The following is a 5,770-nucleotide window of genomic DNA, read 5'->3' as shown; positions in this document are numbered from 1 at the left end:
AACTGTTTAAAAAACTTAAAAAAGCTGCCTTAAATTTGTCATAGAATATTTTATAGAATAAAATATTTATAAGCAACGTATATAAAATATTTATAATGTTCTAATCAATACGAGTAATTTTAATTTAAAATAAATATTTTTAGAATTCCAGATAAGACTTGAAGCTATTCTATAGTGCAATTGGTTTCTTTTTGAAATATTCAAAAAGATACAATAGAATAATATAAGCCGAAATAGCTCAGTTGGGAGAGCGTTAGACTGAAGATCTAAAGGTCCCCGGTTCAATCCCGGGTTTCGGCAATTTTATTTTAAGAGTGAAAATGTTCATAAATCCGGTCACCATAATTTATTATGTTTTTAAATGTATTCTGCATTTTAAGTGCAATTAGTTAGTATATGTTTATTTTAACTTTGAAAATGTTCATTGATTATCTTCAGAAATTTTAGAGAATTCTTTTTTATCACTATTGTTCTGCAATTGTTATATTTTTCCATTTTCCGTCTTTTTAGTGTTTTTGGTAGTATTAGCTAATAGTTTAACGTTTGCATAACTTATATAGTTAATACCTTTTATATGAGGTATTGCTTATATGAGGTAAGTATTATAGAAGGAAAATTATATTTTTAATGTATATAAATTGAATTATATTATTATTTAAAATAGGCTATTTGTGCACCCCGACCTAAAAGATCTATTGTGCGCCTATAGGCCCAACTAGGACAATTTTAGACTATTTATAAATCTTATAATTGCAGTGGGCTTAATTTTACCTATTTGATTTGGGACCAGGATCCCGCTACCAAGGTAATCGAGTCTACGTCTTGCCACCGCTGGGCAGTTGCATAGAACATGTTCCGATGTTTCCTTCTCCTCATGACAGAGTCGACAGGAATCACTTTCTACCGCACCTATAATCTTCATGTGGTAATTAAGTCTACAGTGCCCTGTAAGAAGTTCAGTGTAGATTTTGATATCATTTCTGCTAAGGTTGATGATAGCATCAACTTTGATGTGTTCAGGATCAATGAATCTTTTTGACTGTCGCATGCCTTTTTGAGCTCTCCAGTGTTCAAGTAGATGCTGTTTCTCCCGTTCACATAATAAGTTGTTCGTGAAGCTATTTGTTACCCCGCAGAAGGGCTCTGGCCCAATGAAAGGAGTACATGCACCCTTCTTTGCTAATATGTCTGCTATTTCATTGCCCTCATGCCCCTCGTGTCCCGGTACCCACATAAGAGTAACATAGTTCCTCGATGCTAGGGTGTTGAGAAGTTGAAAGCATTCCCAAACCAGCTTTGATTGGAATGAGGATTTTGCTAAAGATTTTAGAGCTGCTTGGCTGTCTGATAGAATGCATATGTTGGTACCTCGGGTGCCCCTACGTATGCATTCTCTTGCACAAAGCTCTAAGGCATGGACCTCTGCCTGAAAAATGGAAGCAGTTTTTCCCATTGCGATTGCTTTATGGAAGTTTGGTCCCATAACTCCTGCTCCTGCACTGCCATTATCCATTTTGGACCCATCAGTATACCATAATTGAGAGCCCTGCTTTAAGTTTATTTTATTATTTCTCCAAGTTGATCGGTCACTAATGACCACTTCGAATTCCCTGGAGAAAGCTAATTTTCTATTCATCTTGTCGAAGACCTTAAGGCACGGAGAATTCCAGATTTCATCTAGAATCTTTGCGTGTCCTGTCAGATTGCCCTCTTTAAGATTACCTAGATAAGGAAGTCTTAGTGCAGCACTGGTCGCAGTCCTTTTAACTGTAATGTGTAATGGGGTGAGTCCAGTAAGCATTGCTAGGGCTTCTGTGGGGCACGTTCTCATTGCTCCCGTTACGCTTAGACAGGCTGTTCGATGAATCTTATTGAGAGTCATCTTAGCCTTCGTCTGATTTACCTTTGGCCACCATGCCAAAGAAGCATAGGTGATCATCGGTACTATTACGGTCTTGTACGACCAAGCCATCATTTTTGGTCGCAGACCCCAAGTTTTACCATACAGTCTTTGGCACGCATAAGTTGCTCTTAGAGCTTTGCCAGTTATATATGATAAATGGTTTTTCCAAGTAAGAGTTTTATCTAGAATTACTCCTAGATATTTCATTTCCTCAGATAGTATTAAGTCAGTGTCCCCTAACTTTAAGGTCCCTAGACTCATCTTCCTTCTTCTGGTGAAGGGTACTACATTTGTTTTATTCGGATTAATCGAGAGTCCTTTCTCTTGACACCAATTTTGAGTGATATTAAGAGCTAGTTGCATACGATCGGATATGGTGGAGTCAAATTTGCCTCTAACCATGATGACTAGATCATCTGCAAAGCCCTGAACTTCATATCCGAGGTCACCAAGAGACTGTAGGAGTTCGTCAATGACCAATAGCCATAGGAGTGGCGAAAGAACGCCTCCTTGAGGACATCCTTTGGTTGACTTGACAGTTAATCTCTTCGTCCCCATTTCAAAGATTATCGTCCTATTTTTCAACATATTGAGAATCCATGTTATGATCAGTCTGTGTATTCCTTTCCTGACCATTCCTGCCTCAATTGATCTGAATGTTGCATTATCAAAAGCTCCTGTAATGTCAACCGATGTGCAGAGAGCTATTTCTTTACCGTCTAAAGCCTTCTCGATTTTACTCGTCAGACTATGTATAGCGGTGTCGGTCGATTTGCCCGACTGATAAGCATACTGTTCAATATGTAGAGGTGAAGCTTTAATATAGACTTCCCTGATGTATTGATCTAGAATCTTCTCCATTGCTTTAAGCAGGAAAGAAGTAAGGCTAATGGGCCGAAAAGCTTTTGGCGTGTGATCCGCCTTTTTGCCTGCTTTCGGTATGAAAGCTACCCTAGCCTTCGTCCAATGTTTAGGTATTACGCCTAATTCTAGACTTATCCTAAATAAGTTTGTTAATATCGGTGCTAATATATCAACGCCTTTCTGAAGAAGGCACGGTTGTATATTATCGATACCAGGTGATTTAAACGGGCTGAAAGTGGAAATGGCCCATTTAGTTTTATTGACTGTAAAGATTTTACGGGCCAGTGAAAGATCTCTTCATGTAACCAATAAGAAACGAGTATCCTCGATGGTTTCCGTAGTCTCAGTATACATGGCGCAGCCTGGAAAATGAGTGTCCAGCAAAAGCTGTCCCGTTTCTTCCAGACTTACCGTAAAGCTTCCGTCAGCCTTCTTTAATGTAGAGAGGCTATTTGAGTGGTCTTTATTTAGAGATTTCTGGAGTCTCGCAGCCGCAGGAAGTGTTTCAATCTCCTCGCAGTGCCTCCTCCATGATTCCCTCTTTGATTTCCTCAATTCCTTATTGTAAGCCGTTAAGGCACACTTGTAAGATGCCCAGTCCCCATTGGACTTGGCTCTATTAAGGAGCTGGCGGGCTTTTTTGCGTAAAATATCTAGTTCCCTATTCCACCATGGGACGTTCCTAGAACGTTTCTTTTTGATAAGTTCGCAGCTATTTTCAAAAGCCCCTGTAATAGTATTTTCTAGTTTGTTAACCTCAAGATTTAGTTCCTGACAATTAGTAATCCTATTCCCAAGACAACTAATGTTTTGTTCTAAATAGAAGTTATATAGAGACCAGTTGGTCTTCCTAACATTTCTTATTTCGAAAGTGTCTTCAACTTCCCCTTCCAAATCAAAGCGTATATATTTGTGATCTGATAAGGAGTTCTCCTCTAACACCCTCCAATTTGAAATGTTGTTTGATATAAATGCACTTGCTAAAGTGAGATCTAATACCTCTTCCCTTATCGCATTTACAAAAGTAGGTTCGTTACCTTTATTAACTACCATTAAATTGTTAGTTGTGATATAATCAAAAAGTGACTCACCTCGTGTATTGATGTCTGTGCTTCCCCATACTGTATGGTGTGCGTTGGCGTCGCAGCACATTACCCACTGTAGGTTTCGGGTACGGCAGTATTCTGTAAGCTGCTGGAGCTCGAGAGACACCGCTTCCTCTGCGTCGCCAGGGAGGTACAGAGATGCAAAAACTATTATTCTCGTCCCCCTAGTACTAGGCACTTCTGCCTGTACCGCCACCAGATCACGCTGTATGAGCTCTGTAATTGGAAGAGATTTAATGGTTTTGTTAATCATTATCGCCGTTCTAGACCATCAACATTATTATCATAGATTAACTTACACGTTTTTGTCTGTAGACCGTTTATGCGCCCCTTTGTGGCTCATGGTTCTTGGATGGCCACAAAATCCAGACAGTGTTGTTCCACCAGGGCACTGAGCCTGTATGAAGCTGCTATAGCCCGGTGGAGGTTGATTTGGAGGCAATGAAGTTGCCTCCAAGAGTTTTGCGGATGTGGCGGAGTCCGGGACATTATATCCCAGACTGGCCCTTGCGGACCTTGCCGCCCTTCGTACCGCGCAGCAATTCCGCGGCCTCCGGGTCTTTTCTTTCCCATTTCCTCAGACGACCAGAGAGAGCGGAAGGTTTTCGGCCCTGGGCACGGATTCTGCCCCCTCTCAAGGGTGGTCCCCCGGAATTGAGACCCGTTTTCGGCTTCTGGTTGCTTGACTGAGCACAAGCCGCAGATGTTGTTGGTCGCTCATCTTCAACCACTTCCTTTGCTCTGTTTCCTTTATGTCTTGGTCTCAGCACGGCACTGCTAAGTCCATAGAAGACTTTATTGCCCAGCTTTCCGACCATTTCGGACGACATAGGATCCAGAGCAATCGCCATCTCGACGATATCGCCCTTATTGAGCCTGTGGAGTACCCGCCAGTCCCTGACACGCATGCCCGAATTTTGGCACTCAATTTGTCCTAGAATACGGTCGCTTTGCCAGGAAGCTGAGCCTGGGAAGTAGCCAACATAGATTTTAGACTTTGGCACTTCTGCCTCGTCCACTACCTTCAGCTGGGCTCCTTCCCACGGCTTCAAGGCTGGGATTGTCTCTTTAGACCAAGTTACAGTCTCGTCGTCCAGACAGTTAATGGTAAACCATCCGGGCTTTAGACTGTAACCGGCGAAATGAGGCTTCACCCCAGGAGCTCGACAAGTTTCGTACATCTTGTCGAGGATGCATTTCTGCACCTTGCCAATTTCCTCATTGGACCAAATGCCCTCTGGGAAATTATGCGGTAGTATACCGATCTTCTTAGAGCGAACAGTCTCTGCTAGGGTAGGCTTTGAACAATGGTCTTCGGAAGAAGTACTGTGTTTAGCCTGCCCCACAGATACCATCGCCACCTCTTTACTGGGACCAGGTTTGCCCCCGTGTGAGGTCTCTACTTCCTTCATCCTACTGAAAATCGGCAAAGCAGTTGCAGGCACTGTTGATTTATTATCAACTTTCTTGCCCTGTAGTGCAATCCGCTTTGTCGGTTTTGAGCTTGATGTTGGTGTAGAGCTGTCCGATCGGGATCTTTTTGGTGTTGCCTGCCCTTCGTTAGTCGCAGTGGCCGGCTTTACTGCCAAGGACCTTGCTGTTTCCAGCGGAATGCCCTTGGCAAGTAAAGCCTTCAACCTTTTGCGTCCAGCGCCGGATAGCTTCACCCTCGTTTGAGTCTTTTTAGTTAGACCAGGCTCCAGAAGATCTCTCTCCTGTTCCGAGGAGATAGACATTCCAGCCGACTCTTGGCTAAGTGGAATGTCCATTTCCTCCGGCTTGTCGGGTAGAGGACCAGGTGCCCTCTCCAACAAGTCGTGGTCCATTTGTTCACTGACGATGGTACCAGGTGCCCCCTCGTTCAGTGATAAGTTTTGGCTTTGTAAAACCATATTTT

At 42.5% G+C, this 5,770-nt stretch overlaps 1 non-coding gene across 1 annotated transcript; it reads left to right on the top strand.

The window, feature by feature from the left end:
• The first annotated feature begins 227 nt into the window (after positions 1–227).
• On the top strand, positions 228–300 carry Trnaf-gaa. Its single transcript has one exon. It is a non-coding gene; the product is annotated as a tRNA-Phe (tRNA).
• The last annotated feature ends 5,470 nt before the right edge of the window (positions 301–5,770 follow it).

This window comes from Teleopsis dalmanni, unplaced genomic scaffold (assembly GCF_002237135.1).
Source record: "Teleopsis dalmanni isolate 2A unplaced genomic scaffold, ASM223713v2 unscaffolded_contig_0512, whole genome shotgun sequence".
In the NCBI taxonomy this organism is placed as follows: Eukaryota; Metazoa; Arthropoda; class Insecta; order Diptera; family Diopsidae; genus Teleopsis; species Teleopsis dalmanni.
This window is presented reverse-complemented; position numbering and strand designations above follow the sequence as displayed.